Raw genomic sequence first — 23,286 nt, forward strand, 5'->3', positions numbered from 1 at the left:
ACCCAGGACCCTGTGCAATATACTCAAAACAACATACCACTATGCCAAATCAGCTGTTTTTTTATAAGATAGGGAGAATTAAATTTAAATGACTATCATTTAGTGAATTCAGTTCTCACCATAGCTCTTAACATCTTAGCAGAAAACAACTCGACAAAGCCAATAATGGGGGAATACAGCCCTCACACATATTCAGTGAATTCAGTTCCACAGCATACCTCTCAACCTGGAAACAACATAAATATGGAGAAAAGCTCATAAAAAATAGGTACAAATCTGTATGCTGATTAACATAAAATTTGCATATAAAACTATGTAACCCCACCCACTCCGAAGAAATTGTGGGACACCAACTTTCAAAAGCAAACTGAAGAACAGACAGCCAAAATATGGCCTCCAGCACAATCTCTGCAGAAGTAAAAGTCATTTATAACACATTAACGAGAGCTGTAAAATCTGTAACTAATGAAGAGGTTGCTGCTAGCAAACAACTCTAGTTCATTGTTTCATCTAAAAATAAAGTGCCTATTGCCCTTGAGGAATAAATTGCTTATGTTACATTAAAAAATAAGTTAGTAATATTGCAATAGGGAATGGATGGCAAACTGATAGCATGTTTATAGTTACTAGGAATTGCCACCAAAAAGGACATTCTAAGGACTGCAGCATCTACCCCCTTTAAAACTACAACGCAGTGCAATATCAGCAATCCATCTACATACTGCAGGAGTAGAACCCACAGCCTTCTGCAGCAAAAGCAAGCATTCTACCCGTTGTGCTCCTAACAACACAAGCAGACTTGGCATAACTTAAGTAGCACTAAACTTCTCCCTCCCCCTGAAGAACTATGCAGCACAAGAAATCTGGAAAAAGCCAACATTTATTGGTGGTGGTGTGGGGGGGGGGACAAAGGCTCCAAATCAGGGACACATTTTAAACATTATTTGTATAATCTTAGAAAAGTTGCTAGAATAAAATGTTTTGTGATACCATGATTTTCCTGAAAGATAGGAAGACAAACTTAAATGGCTATCATTATTTAGTGAATTCAGTTCTCGCTGATTTGCAAGAAAAACACAAATTTTAAGAGAAACAGACCAAAAGTATGAACCAAACATTCTGTAAAACTTTGGACAGTTGAGAACTATGGTTAACTCCTTGAACCACAAGTGGTGGTGGTATGGGTAGAGAATTTAGGCCGTTGCTATGTGTACTTAAGGTACAGGGTTTGAGTCTGAGTAACTCTAACCACCAGTTATACCTAATTGGAGCATTTTACACAGTCTGCAAGCTGCCTGCCACACACACAGGTATGCAAGCCACCCACACACACACACACACACACACACACACACACACACACACACACACACACACACACACACACACACACACACACACACACAGTCTGCAAGCCACACATGCACACACACAAACACATACACAAACGCAAAGTCTGCAAGCCACACACACACACAAAGTCTGCAAGCCACATACACACACACAAAGTCTGCAAGCCAAACACACACACACAAAGTCTGCAAGCCACACACACACACAAAGTCTGCAAACCACACACACGAAGTCTGCAAGCCACACACACACAAAGTCTGCAAGCTGCCCGCCATTAAGTAACACACACAAAGTCTGCAAGCTGCCTGCCACTAGTAAAAGCCAAAGTAAACACAGTGAAGCTGCGATGCCTGCACAGAAAGCTTCTGCAAGCTGCTGTAGTAAATAATAACACAGTGACGCTGCATTAAGTACATATAGTCTGTCCCTCCAAAAGCTGCCATTAAGTAAACACAGTCTGAAAGCTCACACACAATACCCCCTGAAAGCTGCCATTGAGTAAAAGTGAAGCTGCAATGCCTGCATGCTATTAAGTGCTGACTTTAACTTTGAAAAGTAATGACTTTAAAAAGTAAAGTTTCTCTCACTTTTACTTGGAGAAGCAGAGCTGGGGAAAGATGTGCTGTACAAGGTCCACAAGTAAATTAAGATGTGCTGTGCAAGGTCCGCAAGTAAATTAATGAATGGCAGCTGTCTGCTTGCCTCATGGAGCTGACATCATCACACATGCCCAGCACATGATGACATCAGGAGTAATAAAATAAATAAAAAAAAAAAAAAACAGAAAATTCAGAAATTAAAGGGCCACTCAGGAATTTGTGCAACGGTAGCATTGTTGCCTCACAGCAAGAGGTTCTCCCATTTGATTCTCAGCTGGAGCACCTTCTGTGTGGTGTCTGCATGTCCTCCCCGCGGTCGAGTGGTGTTCGAAAGATATGCATAGAATGGGCGTGCCTTCATTGAAGGTTGGGCATCAAGCTGGCACCTTGGCACCCATAAAAAATCTACTGCCAATCATTAGCGGACCGGAGTTCTGCTGTGGTGACCCCTAACCGGGAAAAGCCGAAAGAAGAAATCAGGAATTTGTGGCACCCCAATATTTTTCCCTCAAAACCATTATTTACCAAGGAATTCAATGTGGTTGAGAGGTATGGTTAGAGAGAAGGAAAATATGGTAAAGCTGGAGAAACGGGAAGAAAAGAGAAACACAAAAAGAATAGTGAGGACTGAAATGTTAAAAATGCTTACTTTGGCATAGTTAGACATTTGCAGCCAGTGGCTCTTGGGATGAATGCTGCTATGGTTTTACACCATCTAATGTGTAAGAAAGGTTGTTCTGTAGGTGGGGGAGATATTGGTTGATTGAATTTTCCCTAAATTGGAACTTGTTGATGTTTTTAAAGTAGGCCTTTGATGCAGGTATTAACTGAGGAGTTTTTATTGTCAAGGAAAAGGATGTCACAGAGAGCATGGCTTGACACAAATCACCTCCCAGGAGTATACGTGTCAAGAAAACAAAAGCATGGTTTGTAGACTATCTGGATAAGTGTGATTCTTAAAAACCTTATGTTTTGTTATATATGCTGGTTGTCATTTTAGCTGTGAAATGAGAGAAGTCAGCTAATCAAAATCCAGTTTATGTGAGCTGTTCTGATGGTATAGAGGGATAAAGCACTGACTACAGCCCAATGAACCCAGGTTTGCTTAGTGGCGCAGAAGACTGAAGGAGCAAGCAGGAAGGGATGGGAGGTATGTCTATCCCAGGAGGTTGTGTGGGTTCAAGATGCCAATGGCGGTGGCTGGGGACTATGCAAGCGAGAGTGTAGTCGACATGGGGAGATTAGGGTAGGAGCCTGACTGAGACTCTGCAGAGATGGGGTCAGACATCTTTTTTTTTTTCCATTGCATGCCCACCCCTTACAACATCACCAATGCAACCTAAGGAAGGTTACGGGAAGCCAGGGTATGAGTTAAAGAGAAAAAAAAACAACAGAGGTAGACAACAATGCCAAACCCCTAGGCTCTACATTGGCCCTGGCCCTGATTTGGGTTATGTCTAGGGGTGAAATTGCAGTGACCGGTAGAGCCAGTGATGGATGTGGGACACTAAGAATGGCTGTCAGAATGAAGCAGGGAAGTATGCCATGCTCAAAAAAATCCAATCAGATATCAAAAGGGAAATGAATATAATTGCTTTGTTTAAACCTATAAATGAGAATGTTTAAATTAATGGCTTTGGAAGTTATTTTAGGCAACATCAGAGGTGGTGATCTCATCACAAAAAAAAATTAAATTAGCTGAACATAGATGGAACTCTCTGTGCTCATTTGTATCCTGGGACAAATTAATATGTTAGCTTAAACCCTGCTGTAAAAATGAGATGGTTTTATTGATTTTGTATTTTTGTATTTTTAGTATGTATGAAACTTTAGTCATATGACCTATATTACATAATCAGACTGAGTATATAAATTGAGATGTGCTTGTCTTCATTTTATAACCTGATGAAGCATGGAGTATGTGAAAGCTTTTGCTTGTTTGTATGAATAAATTTCCAGTATATCTAGTGACTAGAGTTGGGTTTTATTTCTGCTTTGGATTTTTCTTTTTTATGCTTGCCTTACTGTTGGTTAGTCTCCAATGTGGGTGTCGTCTTTGTCCTTTTCTAAGGGTTGGCACAACTGTGATAGCTTTATCATGCTAAAGCGATTCTGTGTTACATGGTGTAAAAAACTGAAAGGCTACCAGCCTAGCTAGATAAAATTTTGTAAATAGTTCCATCATTTGTAAATATTAATATAATCCACAAGCTTGGTTTACAAATGTAAAGAGAACTATATGTTATGATTACACTGTATGTTGTAGTGAGCTTCAAAAATGTAACCACAGTGCACTCTGCTGGAAGAAAGCTGATAAGTCAAGCATTGTATGTCTCTCTGATCTAAAACTCAGAGACACAATGCCTGGACCAGCAAATTATTTCTATTGTTTTGAGACCAGTGTTAATTGCTAGATTTTAAATGTATAATGTCTTTTATTGCTGTGATTTCCTGGCCAGGTGCAAGATTACAAAGAGAAATGTAAATTTTGAGTTTCTGCTAGCCTGGGAAACAAAGTATTAAGAATGATGTCATCTAAAATGAGTCAGCAGTGATGTATTATCGATTTAAGAGATCTCAGACAGAAAGAAATAGCATTTTGCATTTGTCTTCAGAACTGACTTCACCAGTACTCTGCCTTTGCTCTATATGTATGCAAGTTATTTAGAACGTTTCTCTTAGAAATAGATAGAAAATAGTAAGATTAGACTTCCTGTTGTCTATATTTATATCAGACTATCCTACAGTATTGTTTTAAAGTTCCTGTGTCTGAATTCCTGACTAGAACGGTGTTGAATTGAGAAGATTTGTCTTGTGGTTTTATTGTTTATTAAATATTTTTAAACCTTTCAACTGTGTCTGTTTTGTGTAGAGATAATTTAAGCTCTTAGCGTACATTGCATGTATTCGGTGATATTGTCCAAGCCACTCCAATAGCTTTAGCCCTGGGTCACACTTACTATTTGGATAACAGTAATATTAGACAGTGAAATTGGTCACCCTTTGGGAAGGGCCTTATTAGTAGCTGATAAGAGTAGTTGGTGGCAGTAATTACTACCTTATAGCCTGGCAGGATGGGGCATAGCTGGAGAACCTGTTTGTATATAAACCGGATCTGTGTGTGTGTGTGTGTGTGTGTGTGTGTGTGTGTGTGTGTGTGTGTGTGTCAGCTACTTGGGTAGGGACATGAAGCATTGGTTGGACAGAGAGTGTACTGGAGGTTTTGGCTTGACTACTCAGCTGGGATCCGAACCATATAGCTGTGCAGTGGGGAGTTTTATTGGGGACCTGGAGAGAAAGGGAGAAACCAGCCCCAGACTGATTGTGATCTCTGTGTTCTCTTAAGGGAAATTGTACTTTACTGTGTGTGTACTTGCTATCCTTCTCAATGTGCATGCCCCTCACTGGTGAGGACTGAGGCTCCTTGATTACTGGGCCAGTGCATAGGCATCACACATGGTCCTTCAGGTGGTCAGATAAAGCATTCACTGAAGCACATATGAGTGCTTTGTGCTATACATAGTTGTTCTGTATAATTATTTTCTTGTTATTAATAGCACATTGATCACAATCCATTTATAAACTCTCATACACGTTTATCATACTATGAAAGACTTGGTGTGGTACTGAATGCATTTTTACATCAAGATCATGACTTGCAAAGGAATGACAAATTTGATAGCAGACACTGTCTTGTTGGCTCATCTTGATTGATCTTCATTTTGCAGCTGAATGGACACTTTCCACATCCTACATACCCAACATATTATTTTCCTAGTCTTCACAAAAAAATTGCTTTCAATTTGTCGTGTGCATTCTTAAATTCTTCCCTAACTATATAAGACATATCTTCCCTGTGACATGTCTCTTAGGGGGAAGACACTAGACTGAAATGGGAGTGACTTTAATAACATGTGATAAAGCTATAGACTTTATATCAGTTCCTACACAGCCAAGTTATAATGATGTGAAGTGTAACGTCAAAAGTCATGTGTTTCATCATATACCTGCAAGTACATCTCCTGTGGCATGAGGCCCAAGGCCAAAGGCATTATATACTATCCCAGCACTCTGCATAGACAATGCAACAGCTTACCTTTTAACCGCTTAGAGCAAGAAATCTGGACAAAGCCATAAATAATGGTGGAGGTCAAAGGACCAGATATAGGGATACTTTTTACATATTGCTCTTACAAACTTAGAAAGTTAATAGACTAAAAAGTTTTGATTAACATGAATTTTCTGAAGGGTGAGAAGGCTGAAACTCAAATGTCTGTTATTATTTTCTTACTTCGTTCGACCTTCAATCATTTACCAACAACTTTCCAGAAAACCAGGATTTATGAGAAACAGACCAAAGTATGAGGCAAAAATCTGGACATTCTGTGAAAATCTGTACAGTTGACAGGTATGTGCAACAGACATGGGTGCTCACTTGATATGAAATACTACAAATTCTGAAGTATAAAAAAAAAATTTAAATGAAGGAAAAAAGAGAAAAGTAACTCTTCCCATCGAACTAGCCAAAGCTTAGTGACTATAACATTTTGTGTACTGAAGTATATAAAGTCATAAAGAATCTTGATATTACAACATGAAACCACAAACCTAATTAATGTAGGAAAGAGCACTTGATTAATTTCAGGAGGCCTTCAGCCAAATGGGATAATAAAAATAATATTTTAACAATACTTGCATTTTCTATGAATGCTGGTGCCCCTGAATAAACTACAGAAGGAAGGAATGGGTACACAAGGGACCACTCTCAGCAAACAGAAATTAAAGGAGTGATGAGTATATGAACTTTAAATGTGCCATGACTCCGCTAAAGAATATGTTCTCAGTATGATATTAAAAAGCCATAAACATCTGAGAAATTAAATCCAGGTGAATAATGCAAATATTCATACAATTCTCTCTAAGGGATTTTGTTAGTATCATCTTTCTTGCTATGAATCTGTCACTCATTTCTTTCCCGTGTATATCTCTTGTCTTTCTGAAGAGAATCTTCAGCATAACAGATTAACATTTGGGGTTATATTTTTTATTAGACGTCTGAATGGTTGAGTGACTGTAGATTCATACCTTTACATAATGAAATATTGTAGTTAGTAATTTTTGTATGAAGGCTGTTGAGCAGAAATTTAAGAAAGTCTAGATTTATCTGGTATAGGATGAAGAATGGAAAGGCTGTTGGTCCAGATGACATACCTGTGGAAGCATGGAGGTGTTTAGGTGAAATAGCAGTGGAGTTTCTAACCAGATTGTTTAATGAAATCTTGGAAAGTGAGAGGATGCCTGAGGAATGGAGAAAAAGTGTTTTGGTACTGATTTTTAAGAATAAGGGTGATGTGCAGAGCTTCAGTAACTACAGAGGGATTAAACTGATCAGTCACAGCATGAAGTTATGGGAAAGAGTAGTGGAAGCTAGGTTAAGTAGGGAGGTGATGATTACTGATCAGCAGTATGGTTTCATGCCGGGAAAGAGCACTACAGATGCGATGTTTGCTCTGAGAGTGCTGATGGAAAAGTACAGAGAAGGTCAGAAGGAGTTGCTTTGTGTTTTTGTAGACTTAGAGAAAGCATATGACAGGGTGCCTAGAGAGGAGTTGTGGTATTGTATGAGGAAGTCGGGAGTGTCAGAGAAGTATGTAAGAGTGGTACAGGATATGTACAAGGGTAGTGTGACAGCGGTGAGGTCTGCATTGGGAGTGATGGATGCATTTAATGTGGAGGTGGGATTACATCAAGGATCAGCTCTGAGCCCTTTCTTATTTGCAATGGTGATGGACAGGTTGACAGATGAGATTAGACAGGAGTCCCCGTGGACTATGATGTTTGCGGATGACATTGTGATCTGTAGTGAGAGTAGGGAACAGGGGGAGGAGACCCTGGAGAGATGGAGATATGCTCTAGAGAGAAGAGGAGTGAAGGTCAGCAGTACTAAGACAGAATATATGTGTGTGAATGAGAGGGAGGATAGAGGAATGGAGAGGATGCAAGGAGTAGAGGTGACAAAGGTGGATAAGTTTAAATACTTGGGGTCAATAGTTCAGAGTAACGGTGAGTGTGGAAGAGAGGTGAAGAAGAGAGTACAGGCAGGATGGATTGGATGGAGAAGAGTGTCAGGAGTGATTTGTTACAGACGAGTACCAGTAAGAGTGAAAGGGAAGGTCTACAGGAGGGTAGTGAGACCAGCTATGTTATATGGGTTGGAGACAGTGGCATTGACAAAAAGGCAGGAGTTAGAGCTGGATGTGGCAGAGTTAAAGATTTTAAGATTTGCACTGGGTGTGATGAGGGTGGACAGGATTAGGAATAAGTATATTAGAGGGTCAGCCCAGGTTGGAAGGTTTGGAGACAAAGCCAGAGAGGCAAGATTACGTTGGTTTGGACATGTGCTGAGGAGCGATGCTGAGTATATTGGGAAAAAGATGCTAAGGATGAAGCTACCAGGTAAAAGGAAAAGAGGAAGGCCTAAGATAAGGTTTATGGATGTGATGAGAAAGGACATGCAGGTGGTTGGTGTGACAGAGCAAGATGGAGAGGACAGGAAGAAATGGAAACAGATGATCCGCTGTGGTGACCCCTAATGGGAACAGCCGAAAGAAGATGATGATGATGATGATATTCATACTAGAAGCCCATAAAATATAATTTCAAAGTCCAGTGGTTGTCATGTTAGTTGTAATTAAATACAATGATGTATTAAAATCTAATTTTTGGAGGAAAAGTACTGAGTAAAGTATGCTTTAATGTGCTGTCAGTAATAACTCCCTCCTCAATAAAAAGACCCCTAAATCTGGGTTTGTAGGTTAATGGTGTACATGTTCCAACACCAGGGATAGAAATGGCTGCATGGAAGATGCCTTTGATAGATTCATGGTAAGAAGTTATGATCGATGGAATTTGTATGATAAGATCTTAGATGCCTGAAATAATGGCCTGGCAAGAGATTTCCATTCAGAAATACAGCTTTCTGAAAATAACTAAGTGAATATAATGACAATTCAAGAGACTAACAACAAGTTTTAATAGACAGTACAAAATAAATACTGAAATTTTACTGAGCAATTAGACATTCCATTTTACATTAGGAGGAGTGGATTTATTCATCATGTAGCACAAGGTGTTTGTCTGACCTATCTGAGTTGGGAAATACACAAAAGGATTTGTAGTGTAGTCATTTTATTGGCCAGAGGGCTCCTTAGTTTTCTATTTTTTTATCTGTGCTGCTATAAATTTTCTTCATTTGCATCAGTTAAGAGCATCCTGTATAGTAGCAAACACCTAGCAAGCACATTTTCCCTGTAGAATGGTTCATAAAACTGTACCCTGTAAAGCAGCAAGATTCAGCAAATACCTTGCCTGCCGACAGCCTTAGAGCAGCTAGTTACGCATTGAGTGGCAATCCCTACAGATTTAGTAGAATTCAGTATTATGTAAACATTAAAGCTAGAAGAATTTAATACTGTTCAGCATACTCTTCTCCAATAAAACATCCTTTTTAGTCTGCAACAACAAAGCACCCTTAATAGCCTTCTAACCTCAATACCATCACCTTGTAGCTCACCAACCAAAGCACCTGACAGTATGGATATGCAATTTCCTAACTTCTCTGTAGCCAGCTTGGTCGATACGGGCATTTGAGACAATGTAGCAATTGTTTCATGTTTACCAGCAACCACTTAATCCTTCAAGAAGCAGACAAAGTATGTGAGAGGTTTACCTACACAATCACACTGTAGGCTAAACTCTCAGATACAAGCACACATCAGGGTGTCAAAACCGTGCATACAACACCCATCCCACATAGCACACAACACACACACACAGACTAACATATGCTAAGGCACTTAAAAGCAATCTTCCTAAACAACAAAAATCACCTAGAGCACCCATTGTCAAAGCTATGTCTTAGCAAGCCCAAAGGCACTCAGAAAAAACAACGCCTAATACCACACATACTGTTACTCTCAGTGAAACCCCAAACACCAGTAAACATGCTTTCTGGACTGTCATCATAGGGGATTCCATTGTAAGATATACTGAGGCCCCTCGAGCCAGGCTGACAAGGAGAAGATAACTGTTAGCTACTTATCTGGAGCCAGGATTTGCCAAATCATGCATGCACTCAAGTTATTACACCACGGGTGTCAATATGTTCCATCTTAGTCCATATGAAGGTGTAAATGACCTCAGATGTACTTCCCAGAACTATATGGAGAGGGACATCATGGAGTTTTCAGATTATGTGTCTCATGCTGTTACGAGCCTAGCATTATGCAACATATCACCATCGTTGAGGATAATGCCACACTATAAGCCAAAAATAATTGATTTCAGCAACTGTCTGTCATTCTGGTGTCATTCTAAGGGGATCCAATATTTGTCAGCTTGGGAGGATATGGTTAACAGGCCATATCGCTTTGCCAAGGATGACCTGCACCTTTTACCTCTAGGATTTCAAATACTGGCTAAAACCTTATTCAGCACATAGTGCAGTTTTAGGCAATGCCAAATTGACAAACCTATCAACATAGAAAAATCAGCTCAAATAAACCTCAATGTGTTATTGTTCAATGCCAGGAGTCTAAATAAAAAACTACACTCCCTCCAAGCCCTCCTCACACTTGAGAATATAGACATGTGTGCAGTTGCCAAGACTTGGTTTAACATGGCAGAGAGTACCCTGGCAGTGCAAGGTTTCATTTCAGTACCTTCCACACTTTTAGACTAGGGTAGTCAGACAGAATGATGTGCTGGAATTACTCCATGTGCAGATCACAATAGGCAGAATCTCATACTATATCCTGAGCCGGCTATAGGTCACCCTCCATGTCTCAAGAAACTTCACAATACATACTTGTACTTACTGAAGGCACTTACTTTCCAACGTAACACCCTCCTCATGGGAGGCTTTAATTATACCTCTAGAGACTGGGAATCCTACACAGCCACAAAACTATGGGCACAGAGATTTCTGGACTTTGTAAATACAAACACCCTTGACCAAATAGTGAATGTGCCCACTAGAAGCTCCAACACACTGGACCTCCTGTTCACAAATATGGGAGAACACTGCATCCCCCCCCCCCAATGTCTCTTCTTCAGTACTAAAGCCCAACCACAAAGCTGTCTCCCTTGAAATCAGAATGCACTCCATACGCCCATTAAAATCAGTAGCAGTTAGGAGCTATTACAAGGCAAATTACCTTTATTAAGTAATGGTCTGTCAAATTTCAATGTCCCTCCAATCTCCAAGAACACAGCAGCATATGCTGAACTGCTCTCAACACAAGCATAAGCTTTCTTCCGCAATAGTAAAAAATCCAAAGCCTGGAAATGTTGAGGTAAAATGCAGTGTTGTTTACCAAAACAGGAAAATTTGGGATCAACCCTTCACCACACTGATAAAGTGTTGATCCCGAAAGCTTTGTGATTTTTTTTCCAGTTTGGAATAAACGCTGCATTTTTACCTCAATGTTTCCAGGCTTTGGATTTTTTTGACTACTGTTCTGCATTTTGTATCCTGCCTGGTTTACCTACGTGCTGTTCTTCTTTGTTTGCCTTCTTCAGTAATGTCAGAACTTCAAAGGCAGCAGAGAACAATGTGATGAACTGGTTGTTAATGGTGCCATATTCAAAGAGCCTGGATATATAACAAAACTGCTAGTGGATAAGTTCAATTCTGACTTTACCCCTTCTCACCTCCAGCCATTCCCAAAAATATACCCTCAAACATAACCTTCCAACTATAAATAGTGAGCATGTACTGTCTAAAGCAAAGGACATTGCCTCAGTGGGTCACGATAATATCCCTTTGAGTCGGTTCATGTAGGACATGTTGCTTAGGCCTTGTATACTTTTAGTAAGGTATTCTGTGGACAGATACATGCCAAATGGGGAATTATATTCAATGACTGGCCTAATGAGGGCTGAGTATTAGGTGAAGAATAGTGGGTCTCATAAATGAAGACCTGAGTAAGTAGTAAGAGATTAATGGCATGAAGGAGTTCCAAGAGAATAAAAAAGGGTCAACCTGGGGAGTTTGTCTTTACAAATAAACAAGAAAACTGGTATAGGTTACAAGCTAGGTTAAGGACAGCTATATGGGCTAAAAACAGGTGACTGGGCGACTAGTGAGACAGCAAAGAGGATGACCGAGATGTATATGAAGAGATTATCAACAGGGTAGTTAAGTGTGTTAAGATGATGAAAGCTGGAATGGAAAAAGATTAGCAGCAAAAGTAAAAAAGACTTTCTCCATAAATTGTCATAATGAATTTATCTACTACACTAGCCTTCATCTTTTCTGCTCTAGATAGAAGAACACCCATTCAGGAAGAATACACAAATACTATCGATTTTGTCTAATTTGGCTTTTTGAACAAAGCTCTGCTAATCTCTATTTTCAGTTTGGTGATGTCACTTGAAGTCACTCAGTGCCTTTGTGTAGCCATGTTAAACTGTATAGAAGTTGACATGACCTACTCTTATTTATTGTAGATGTGATAAATAATAAAAGCTGCTTGCAGTATCATTAATATGATCTGATTATAGTATACCTTTCAACCTCTTATAGCAAGAAATCTTGACAAAGCCATAAATAATCGGGCAACAAAGGCCCAAAAATAGGGACAATTTTAGATATTGCTCTTACAAACTTATAAAGGTATTAGAATAACATGTTCTAAATTAAGATGTTTTTTTTCTGAATGGTATGAAGTCTGAAACTCAAATGTCTATCATTATTTTCTGATTTCAATCCTGAATAATTTCCCAGTGATTTGCCAGAAAACTAAACTTTTATGAGGAACATACCAAAAATACGAGGCAAAAATCTGGACATTCTGTGAAATTCTGGACAGCTGAGAGGTATGCAGTGAAATTACAATGACCTGATATTTGTCTTTAATATTAAAGCTGTACTGGTGCAGTTTATTTTGCCTGTAGTCACTCAGCATAAACTGCGTTGTGTTTTAATTTAATATTAAATATACTATACCACATATCAAATGTGTTCACTGACAGCCGACTACTGCATTTTATTTACTTTTCCTACTGAGTCTTTCTGTAGAAGATCCCTCCAGTAAAGACCTTCTATAGAAGTTCTCACGTTTCCTGATCACTGTAATCTTACCTTCTGAAAATCAATTTCTTCGGACTTCTGATTAACTCATTTGAATTGCTGTAATATTGAGGAGTGTTCCACTTTCTAACCTTTACTTCCTATGACTGGTAAGTGCGTACTTGCAGTACTTTGTACTGTACTAACTGTCAGTGGACAACATTTGCTTGTTCCCACCCAACTGCATGAAGCTAAATCAGTCATTCCTCTTGGCTAGTTTGTTGTAGCATCCCATCAGTTCATTGAGGTGAAATTCCTTGAGCTTCATTTGCCCATAGGAAAAGACATCAAGAGTCAGAATGCTGACCACTGTTTTCCAGAGAAATCACACCTACAATGATTTCTTAAGTGTGTACTGGCAATGATTTACTTCTTTAGGGAGATTTCTCCTCCCTTCTTGAAGTTAGAATGACCATGGAGTGGGTATAAATATATGTGTGTGTGTGTGTGTGTGTGTGTGTGTGTGTGTGTGTGTGTGTGTGTGTGTGTGTGTGTGTTTGGGGGGTGATGTGGCTTGCCCTCCACACTGGATGATGCAGGTAGGCTCACCCCCCAGCAAAAGATACTCAAAGTTGATTTTTTTCACCTTTTTGTTTTTTGTGCATTATTTTTCAGTGTTTTGCTAAGTCAGGGCTGTGCCTTTCAGTATTTTGTAGTAGAAGCCTCTGCTGTCCATTGTTGTCCATTACTGGCTAGCCTATACCCTTGCAAAGAACATGGCAGTTGTGTAAATGAGGACATACCAGGATGAGTGGTATTAACTATCATCCCCAGAAGTGACACAGGTTGCGATGCAGGCTTCAGGATCACAATGTAATTATCTTTTTAAATACCTCTGTATTTCAACTTGTTTGCCCCCATTTACCTTTAATGCCATGATCCTTTTGTATTAAACACAAGTAAAATTAACAGTGATAAAATTAACAAGAGATATAGACACTGAAAATATTGAAATACCACTGCAAGCACTTTTATTGAACACAAACACAAATTATGTTTACAAAGGCCATTATAAATATATAGTAGGCTACTGAAAATAACAGTACTACTACAAACATGAATAGTGCTGGAAACATAACAAACAGCAATAAGATACACAGATCCTGAAAGTAGTGAAATACTGCTGCAAACATTTTTACATTGCAATACTGTTACAGATGTTTTTTAGCTTAAAGTACTGTAGCAAACTGTTTTACTAAGAACATATTTTACTATAAGCATGAATGATCTACAGAACAGGTGCAAATGTGTTGAAGAACAGCATTAACAATCAGTTCAGCAGGGGTTCTCTAATGTGCTGAAATCAATTTGGTGGGTGAAAGTTTTTTATGATTTCCTGTGGGCTCAAACTCCTGGTACTCGCAGATGTCAGCCTGTATATTCTCAAATGCAGGCATTAAATAATGAAAGCATTAATATTCCCCCATCAAAATGACTGTAGGTCAATAGAAGATGTTGCATGATTGAAGTGATTGCTGTTGTACTGCGGGAACAAGATTATTTAGATCTGTGTTGATCTACAAGATATAAACAAAGCGGCTGAAAGGGAGCATTAACTACTGCATACAACTGAGGAAGTGCTGTTGGGCTCAACAATGCCAAATGCTTAGTTCTTCTCATTACTATATGCAAACTACATGCACTGGTTCAATAATTGTCACGGAGGCTGGATTCACTACAAGCAGGTGGCAGTCAAGTGATTGCTGTGAATGGAGCCACTGGTGGTTTGTATCCCTATTTTTAACAAATCAGCACAGAATAAAAAGACTGTTCTCTACTCATATTCATAGCATGATTTGATGCAAGTGAATGAGTGCATGGACAGCACTTGTGTGGTACCAGATATGGTGAATTGGCTGCAGCAGAGATTTTCTTTTGGTGTGGAAATGTAAACGGATATGAGAAATAATAGTTTGTCCAACCTGCTGGATGAATTTTAATACAAACCGGGTAAAATTTGTAAGTTACAGCTGGAGAATGAATATTTTTTAAGAGTCTGTGCACTTGAAGGTAATCCCAAAAGGAATAAGAATATGAATATTTCCCACTGGGTTGGTGTCTGGGTCTGGATTTCACAAAGAATTGCTGCTACTGTTTGATCAACAAGGTTCGGAAATCTTGGAATTAATGATAAAACATAACTTGGAAACTGATGTCCTGCTGAAGGATCTGAACAAACTAAATAGCCGTATGCATACGGGCTAGTCTTCCCATAAAGGTTAGTATGCCAATGTTTTTCATGATGGGGATCTGCAGTGTTCTATTGTTTTGGAAAGAAAGAGACAGAAGTTGGAAAGGGATAGGTTGGAATATCAGAATGGGAAAGCTTACCTGCAGCCCTCACATTCTCAACAGTGGCGGGGGGATTTTGTAAAACATATGATGAGTATCCACCTATCTGAACTGGCTTTAGTAACAACAATGATGAGCAGGATTTGTTGGATGATGAGATTTCTGACCCCCCCCCTTTAGGGGTACAATTACCAGCCCTAACAAGGTCAAAGAGACTCAAGGGGAAGAATCAACAACAGCAGCAGAGGCAGTCATGGCAGAACTATCAGTGGGGCCCCTGGAAGAAGAACAAGGGTCGCCAGCAGGTATTGAATTAAATATGAGTATAAATGAGCAGTTTTGTGAGACTGAAATAGAGCATTCATGTCAGGTGGTAACCGACCCAGCAGAGGATTTCAAGATGTATAGTTACAGTGGTCAAGTGATGAATGAGAATTTTGCAGAATTGTTATCAAAAGACAAGACTTTTGTTTTCACAAAAATATCTAATTTTGTCTGAGACTTTGGTGGATTTGAGACTACTTAATAGGAAATTAAACCTGGCTCTGCAATATGGAAATTACGCTGAGTGTCAGGCAAATTGCCTAAGAGTGCCTAGTATATTTACTCCCCCCCCCCCACATCTACTTTTGAACATCTACGAGAGAATGTGCGACTTAGACCTAAGACATGGCCTGGGTTATAGAAGACAAAGAGGTCCCCATAACATCCAAGGGGAGGAGTTACAGCCCATTAGGAGTCTAAAATTGCAAGGCATCTGGTTCATGAAACCAGATAAAGGGGGAGGGGTAGTTTTGATGGACAATGTTATTTACACCAGTAAAATGTATGACATCTTGTACCAGGATTCATATTCCCAAGTGTTAAAAAATGAGGTGCACATGAATTTACTCTACCCTGTTTGACATGTTCATGCAGGGTCAAATTCATAACGAAGAATACAAATATGTGTATAAAAGATGCTGTTATCCCCACAATATTTGGAGTCCCTAAGCTCCACAAGGACATAATCCATCATTTCATCCAGTTGTGGATGCCAGGAATTCTATCACGTCAGCTATTGTAAAGTACTTGGACTTTAAGTTGAATCCATATGTTCAAGTGGTAAAGTACCTGGTAAAAGATTCTTGGCAATTTTTACAGATGTGTAATGATGTGGGGACAGTTACTCATGGCCTGTTTTTTACCATTGATGGAAAAGATCTGTATTCAGTGATCTCACATGATGTGGGACTGGATGGTTTGCAGAATTTTTACATTTTAATTCAGATTTGGATCAAGATAAAATTAATTTGCTTTGTGATCTTATGGAACTCGTTTTGTATAACTACATATTTTTTAAAAAACATTTTTTTTCTGCAAACAAAAGGTGTGGCCATGGGTGCAGCTTGTGGGGTCATCTATGCCAATACAGTTATGACTACCTAGGAGGAGAATTTTTTTAACAGTAGCTTCAAAGAATACTGGACCATATACATTAGGTACCAGGATGACATTTTTCTAATGTGGATAGGGTGCCAGGAGACAGTTCTGAGTTTCAAGGAGTACATCAACAGCTGTACTGTTTTTTTTAAATTTTCCTTTAAGGTGAATAACCAAGCCATTGCGGTTCTGGATGTGGCACTTAGAAAGGACACCAATGGGTGTTTGGTGTCCAAAATATATAGGAAGCCCCATATTCAATTTTTTTTTTACATTTTAAAAGTTATTACCCTCTCCAGCAGAAAAAAGGCAGTATTAAAAGGACAATTGGTCTGGGCAGCACAAATGATTTCATCATATGAAGACTTTGTGGAAGAATGTTTTTTTGTTAAAATCCATGTTTTTGGGACATGGATATCCTGAAGCCTTTGTTGATTCATCTGTAGATGAAGTCATGATTAAAAGACAGAACAATGTATATGTGTCTATTTTAAAGCCACAGTTGACACCCTCAAGAAGGCTGGGGGGGGGGTCATCATTTAATGGGGGGCCTGAAGTAATGACTCTAATAAGTGGAACTGTTTCAGCTCTGATTGATAAATACAAGAGTTCCTTTATCACCACTTTTTCTTTAGACCAAGCAGAGGTTAGAAGAATAATCATGAGAAATTGGGTAATTATTAGGGAAGATCATGAGTTGGCTAGCAAGTTAGGAGACATGCCAACAATAATTTTCAGGAGAGGTAAAAGCTTAAAAGATTTCCTGGAAATGCCTGTTAATTCTTCCTCAGACAATCAAGATTTTATCATGAAAAGATGTGGGTTTTGTAGACCCTGTCCCTATACAAAATGTACCCAGGCATTTGTTATCAATAGGAATATGTATGAAATGCAAAGTAATTATAACTGTAATACAAAGAGAGTGGTGTATGCAGCCCTATGCAAGTCTTGAACCTCCTTTTATGTGGACAGGATGGAAAGGTTGTTAAAGATAGGATAAGGGGACATTTGTATGCCATTCCTAAAGCGCAAGAAACAAATGCTTTGGCTAAGCACACTAAATTTCATCCTACACATTGTTTTAAATTCATTGTTTTGGAGAAGTTGACTGAAAATTCAAGGGGTGGTCCTCTGCAGTTGCATTTGGACAAAATGGAACTGCTGTGGCAATTGAAATGTAATGCAAGTGTGAGTCCAGGCTTAAATGAGTTGATATCTGTTCAGCCAGTTTTAAAGCTTTTCAGAGATGAATGTTTTTACATATATATATATATATATATATAATATATATATATATATATATATATATATATATATATATATATATATATATATATACATATTTGTTAATAATTATTTTAGTGGATGTTTAGTCATTTTTTCATCTTTTTTAAGTATGTTTTTAAGTGGTTTTGTTAGAATTATGTGATGTATTTTACAATGCTTATAATTGTGTGTTGCTCTTTAAATGTGATACATTGGAAGTCACATGATGATGGGATGTGTTTTAAATATGGTGGACTATTCAAGTGAATCTTGTTTATTAGAGACAAAAGCACTAATCATGGTTATTTTAGTGAATACATTTATAATAGTTGCTGTTTCTGGGTCCTGCTGCTTTCTATTGCGGATTTTACATGCAAAATGGGGTTTTGGGCAGATAAAGCATAGTGAAGAAGCTGTGATTTAATAGATATAGAATGGGGTTAAGATGGTACAGGTTCCTTAAACTTCCACTTAGTATTGGAACAGCACCTGATGCATTGATAAAAGTTGCTACATTAGTAATTAATGGCTTGGAAGTTGTTATACAACTTATCTATTAATGTGGGATCTTGCATAAATGTAGTCCAATAAGATACCGAAGCTATAATGTCATACTATAGCTTATTATTCCAAGTTTCCTGAAGTGATCAAAATGACAAAATGCAACAAGTATAAATATGATTAGCATACTATATTATAGTCTCAAAACAATAGATTGCTGGTGCTATCATGGGTAATCAGAATACAAAAGTTAGGAAATCAGAGGGTTTGTGCAAGAGTGAGAATTCCACTCTAAATTGTCCAGTCCACACTATCCAGAGTCAAATGGACAAGAACCACAAAAAAAAAAAAAAAAAAAAAAAAGAGAGAGAGAAAGAAAAGTCTTTAACTCCAAACAGTGAAATATCCAAGAACAAGGAGTTTGGAATGCAAAAGTGCTCTGTCACTGGTGCTCAGGCTCTCATTAAGTCATCTCTAATTATGCAGAACATTAAAAATTTAATGCAATGTATTACCATGGCCTGATAATTTGTGAAAAGTAGAGGAAATTATGGGAAAAAAAACAGCAGAAACAGAAATATATTTATAAATGAAACTGCAAGAGACCAATACACTGTAAACAGAAGCCAAAGTAAAAATTCAAAAGCCAGTAGAATTCTAGAGCTTGAAGGCAAAGTAGTTGGTCAAGGAGGTCAGTGAAGTTTGTGCGTTGTCTGTGAGGAAGAAGGAAAGCTGTAGAGAAGAGATTTCAGACATTTGTTTGAGGCAAATAAATGGAAGTTAAAGGATGATCATCTGCCAGATTTGTCACAATCAGTACTGTCACAGGAAGACAAGACTGTGAGATTTATGACAGCTAACACTTGGAATGAGATACTCCTCAGGTTGTGCCAAAGTAAATCTGCAGTGCAGCATGACTGTTCCAAAAGCGAGGCAGAGAACCCTGACTTACTATTCCAAATTTGAAAAACACTGAAAAAACAGATATATGAAACCTCAACAGTGGGGCATTCTAAAGACTGAAAGATCCAGTCATTAAAATCTCTTAGAATGTGTACAGAAGTAGCATTACTTGATGTTTACTGTAGAGTTAAGTTTCATTTAAAATTAACAACTGCTTGCATTGCTACCTAAGAGAATGTTTACAAATAAATGTACACAACTAGAAAAACAGGGGTGATGCAGCATATGAGGAATCAATATATTCTAATGATCTATACAAATTCATTGATGCAACATACATTAAGAACTGATTCACTGAAACACAAAACACTAAAAGTAAATAGTTTCAGTGAACTATTTCAAAACTTTTAAGTAAAACATTAAAACAAAACAATATTTTTACAGGGATCAAGGCCACCTGTACCCCTCCCAGCACACTACTTTAAACAAACAACTCCAAAATTGCACAAAAGTGGGGTAAAGGAGGCATTCCCTCCCTCCACTATCTGCCTGTCTTGGAGAAAGAAACAAACCATATGCACATTACATCTAACCATTGTAAAATGCCATGAAAAGTGACAGCTATAATGTATCCATTCATTTAGACTGATAAAATTCCATAATCTGCACATAGCTGAACACTTGCAAGAGTCAAAGAAAATAAATTTGATGTAATGCTTCAAAGTAAACATTCTACTAAAGCAGGATTAATGTAATGACTGTTACCATGTGCTAGCAATAAGATGCCGCATATCATATGTGCATATTCCTCCTAGAAGTTCATTGTGAAGACTAGGAGCTCATCCATGGTTTATCTACTGTATATCATGCATTATGAAAGATGTTTATATCTATTAATTTCATCCAATGTTAATGGACACCTGTATTTAAATCTTCCTCCTGCCACTGAAATCATCACCCACATTACCTCTCTTCATTGTTAGGGTAAGATGAGTCCAAACCAGAAAGATTGCTCCCTTATAATTTACCTGTTCTGGGAAGGCTGATGGAGTAGGCACATCCTTCACTTGGAGGGTACAGACATGACCATAGTTGTACATCTAGCACCTTAATTTTACAAGCTGCATGTATGATTTGAAACTGCTGACCCTGACATCCTAGGGATGTCAGAAACATGCTAGTGAACTAATATGCCCTAAGGCAGAGTGGAATAAATTCTTAACTGTGAATCACCTAGATCCGATTAGTGGTATCAGCAGTACAGAAGTTTTTAGAGAAGAGTAAGAGGAAATGGACAATGCTGTCTGTCCATTGGGGGCAGAATGGCAGGCAGCTTTAGTCCACTGCATTGCCACTATCAGCTGAAGGCATGATGGTTTACAAGGAACTACAAAGCCAAGGAGTGTACTGACCTATCAAATAGCATGGTGACAAACAATAGGCTTTAGTAAGGTCAAGTATGGAAGCCGGCATAGTCCATTCCAATAAGGGTGAGAAACTGCCAGCAATGGGCTCACCAAAGCAAAAAGAAAATACACCATACCTTTCAACCTCTTAGCACTAGAAATCTGGACAAAACCTAAAATAAATGGTGAGATGAAGGCCCAAATAGGGACAGATATTAAATATTGCTCTTATAACCTTAGAAAGGTGCTAGAATAACATATTTTGTGTTAGCATGCATTTTCAGGAGGACAAAGTCTGAAACTTAAATGTACATCATGATTTTAGTCCTCAGTGATTTGCTAAAAAACACATTTTATGAGGAACAGATCAAAAATATGAGACAAAAATGTGGGCATTCTGTGAACATCTGGACAGTTGAGCAGTATGAAACATATCCACCCTTTGTACACTATTTTTGCCGCAGTGCCCAATGAGTTATGATGGTTAGTAAATGAGCTGAATGAAATGGGGGGCTTCGGAGGACACACAAAAATGACACAGGAAAAAATCTAACTCAGTTTCCTGCAACCTCCCACTTGCAATTACCTGGTTAGGTATAGCTGGTCTGTAATATTATTAGTTGTGGGTAATGTTACTGGGTAAAAAATGCTTACAGTTCTCCATCCATGGTAACGGGTGGAAGACTGAAAAGCAAATTACCAACTTAAGCAATGCTACTGATACCTAAAAAATCAATATAAAGGAAATACAAGAAAGACATTTGGAATGACAGAAATATCATCATGATAGAAGTTTCAGGAAGCTACTAGATTTTCAGGCTGGTGACAACATCAGTCCTGAGATGAATATGGCATGGACTACCTTGTCACTCACATTTATGACTGGACAAATGGAATCAATTAATGCCCACTATTAAGTCCCCCTTAATTATAGAAAAGCATTCCTTCTTCTGAATAATCTCTGCATAAAGGCTCTCGGTGGCTTAGAATCATATCTCATATCATCCTGCACTATCCTGAACTTCGTCAGTCAGTCTTGACTGGATGTTATGATTTTCCAAAATTCCTGAAAGGATTTGTGATCTTATTCTCCTTGTAATTTTCTTTCAGCAAACATTCTCCCGTACTTGTATGCTGACCCAGGAAAAGGATTAGCTACTCGCACACTCATTTAATATGACTTTTCCCAACAATGGAAATTCATACTTATACAGACTTATGAAATCAATATCTAGTCTTATTACTACAGCTGAATAAATAAAAAGTAGTCCTTAATGCATTTAGATTGACTATGTACACCCTACCCTAGGAATGCATGTTTCTATCGCCATCTGGATAACCAGAAGAGGGCATCACAAGTGTCTCAACAGGGAATGTAAACAACCTAAGCGACATAACACAGAAAGATTTATAGATCCATAATCTTGCTTCAACCCTCCAGGTGAATCAGGAGTATAAAATTATTAACCTGTTAAGCTTCAGTGTCGACTGCGTTTCATTTGCAAGGAATTCTGGGTAATATTAATAAAACTGCAGTAAAAGGTAAGCAGCAGACTAGTCTTGTTCTTGCAATCTGAGGGCATGAGGGCATGTTGTCAACTCTGATAAGCTTAAAGTGATAGTTTGATAGGAATTTTTCAAAACAGATCGCTTTCTAGAGAGGAAACCCTCTGCACCCTGTAAGCCTGATCACCTTACTTTTACACTTCTCAGTGAATTACTGATAAGGAGATTTGTATGGCTTTACAGTCTTAAAACATGCACCACCCTTGTTCAAATCTGCAGTCACTGGCTTTTCCAATCCTGTGTACAAGGGCGCCCGCAGGCAGGTGCAAGGGGGTGCACTTGCACCCCCCTGGAATCGGCTGACTAGTTAATCTTCTTTTAGTTTAAAATTAAAAAAATATATATTTTTTATTTTTAGGGCGTTCTTCTTTAAGAACGCCCTTTAAGTCCAGGCACAGATGCGTGCTGACATCATCACGCAGTGCACATATTTTCAGTTTTGCGAGCGGGAACTGAAACGAACAGTTTCAGGTTTGTGAGCAGGAACTGAAACAGGCGGTTTCAGTTTTGCGATGGGTTTACCTTAGCTGCGACTGGAGGAGGAGTGAAGATGGAGTCAGATCAGCGAGCAGTGAAACAGAGCTATGGTTTTACTTTAGCTGAGGACTTCACGGGAGATAACAGGGACGCTTGTCAGAGTGAGTAAGGTGTGTGTGTGTGTCATACATCTAGAAGAAGAACCCAAAGATGGATCTTTATCCTGCTTTAGTAAAGGACAAATTGTGTATGTTTCCATGATGGATGTATGTTAAATGCAGTTTAGTCTCTGTAAATGTTTTCTGTAAGAGAGGTAAAACACTGTGAGGTAATATTTTATATAATTAAAAAAAAGTGATGCTGTCATTAC

Source organism: Protopterus annectens, chromosome 8.part0, assembly GCF_019279795.1.
Source record: "Protopterus annectens isolate FY-2018-M chromosome 8.part0, PAN1.0, whole genome shotgun sequence".
NCBI classification, from domain to species: domain Eukaryota; kingdom Metazoa; phylum Chordata; order Ceratodontiformes; family Protopteridae; genus Protopterus; species Protopterus annectens.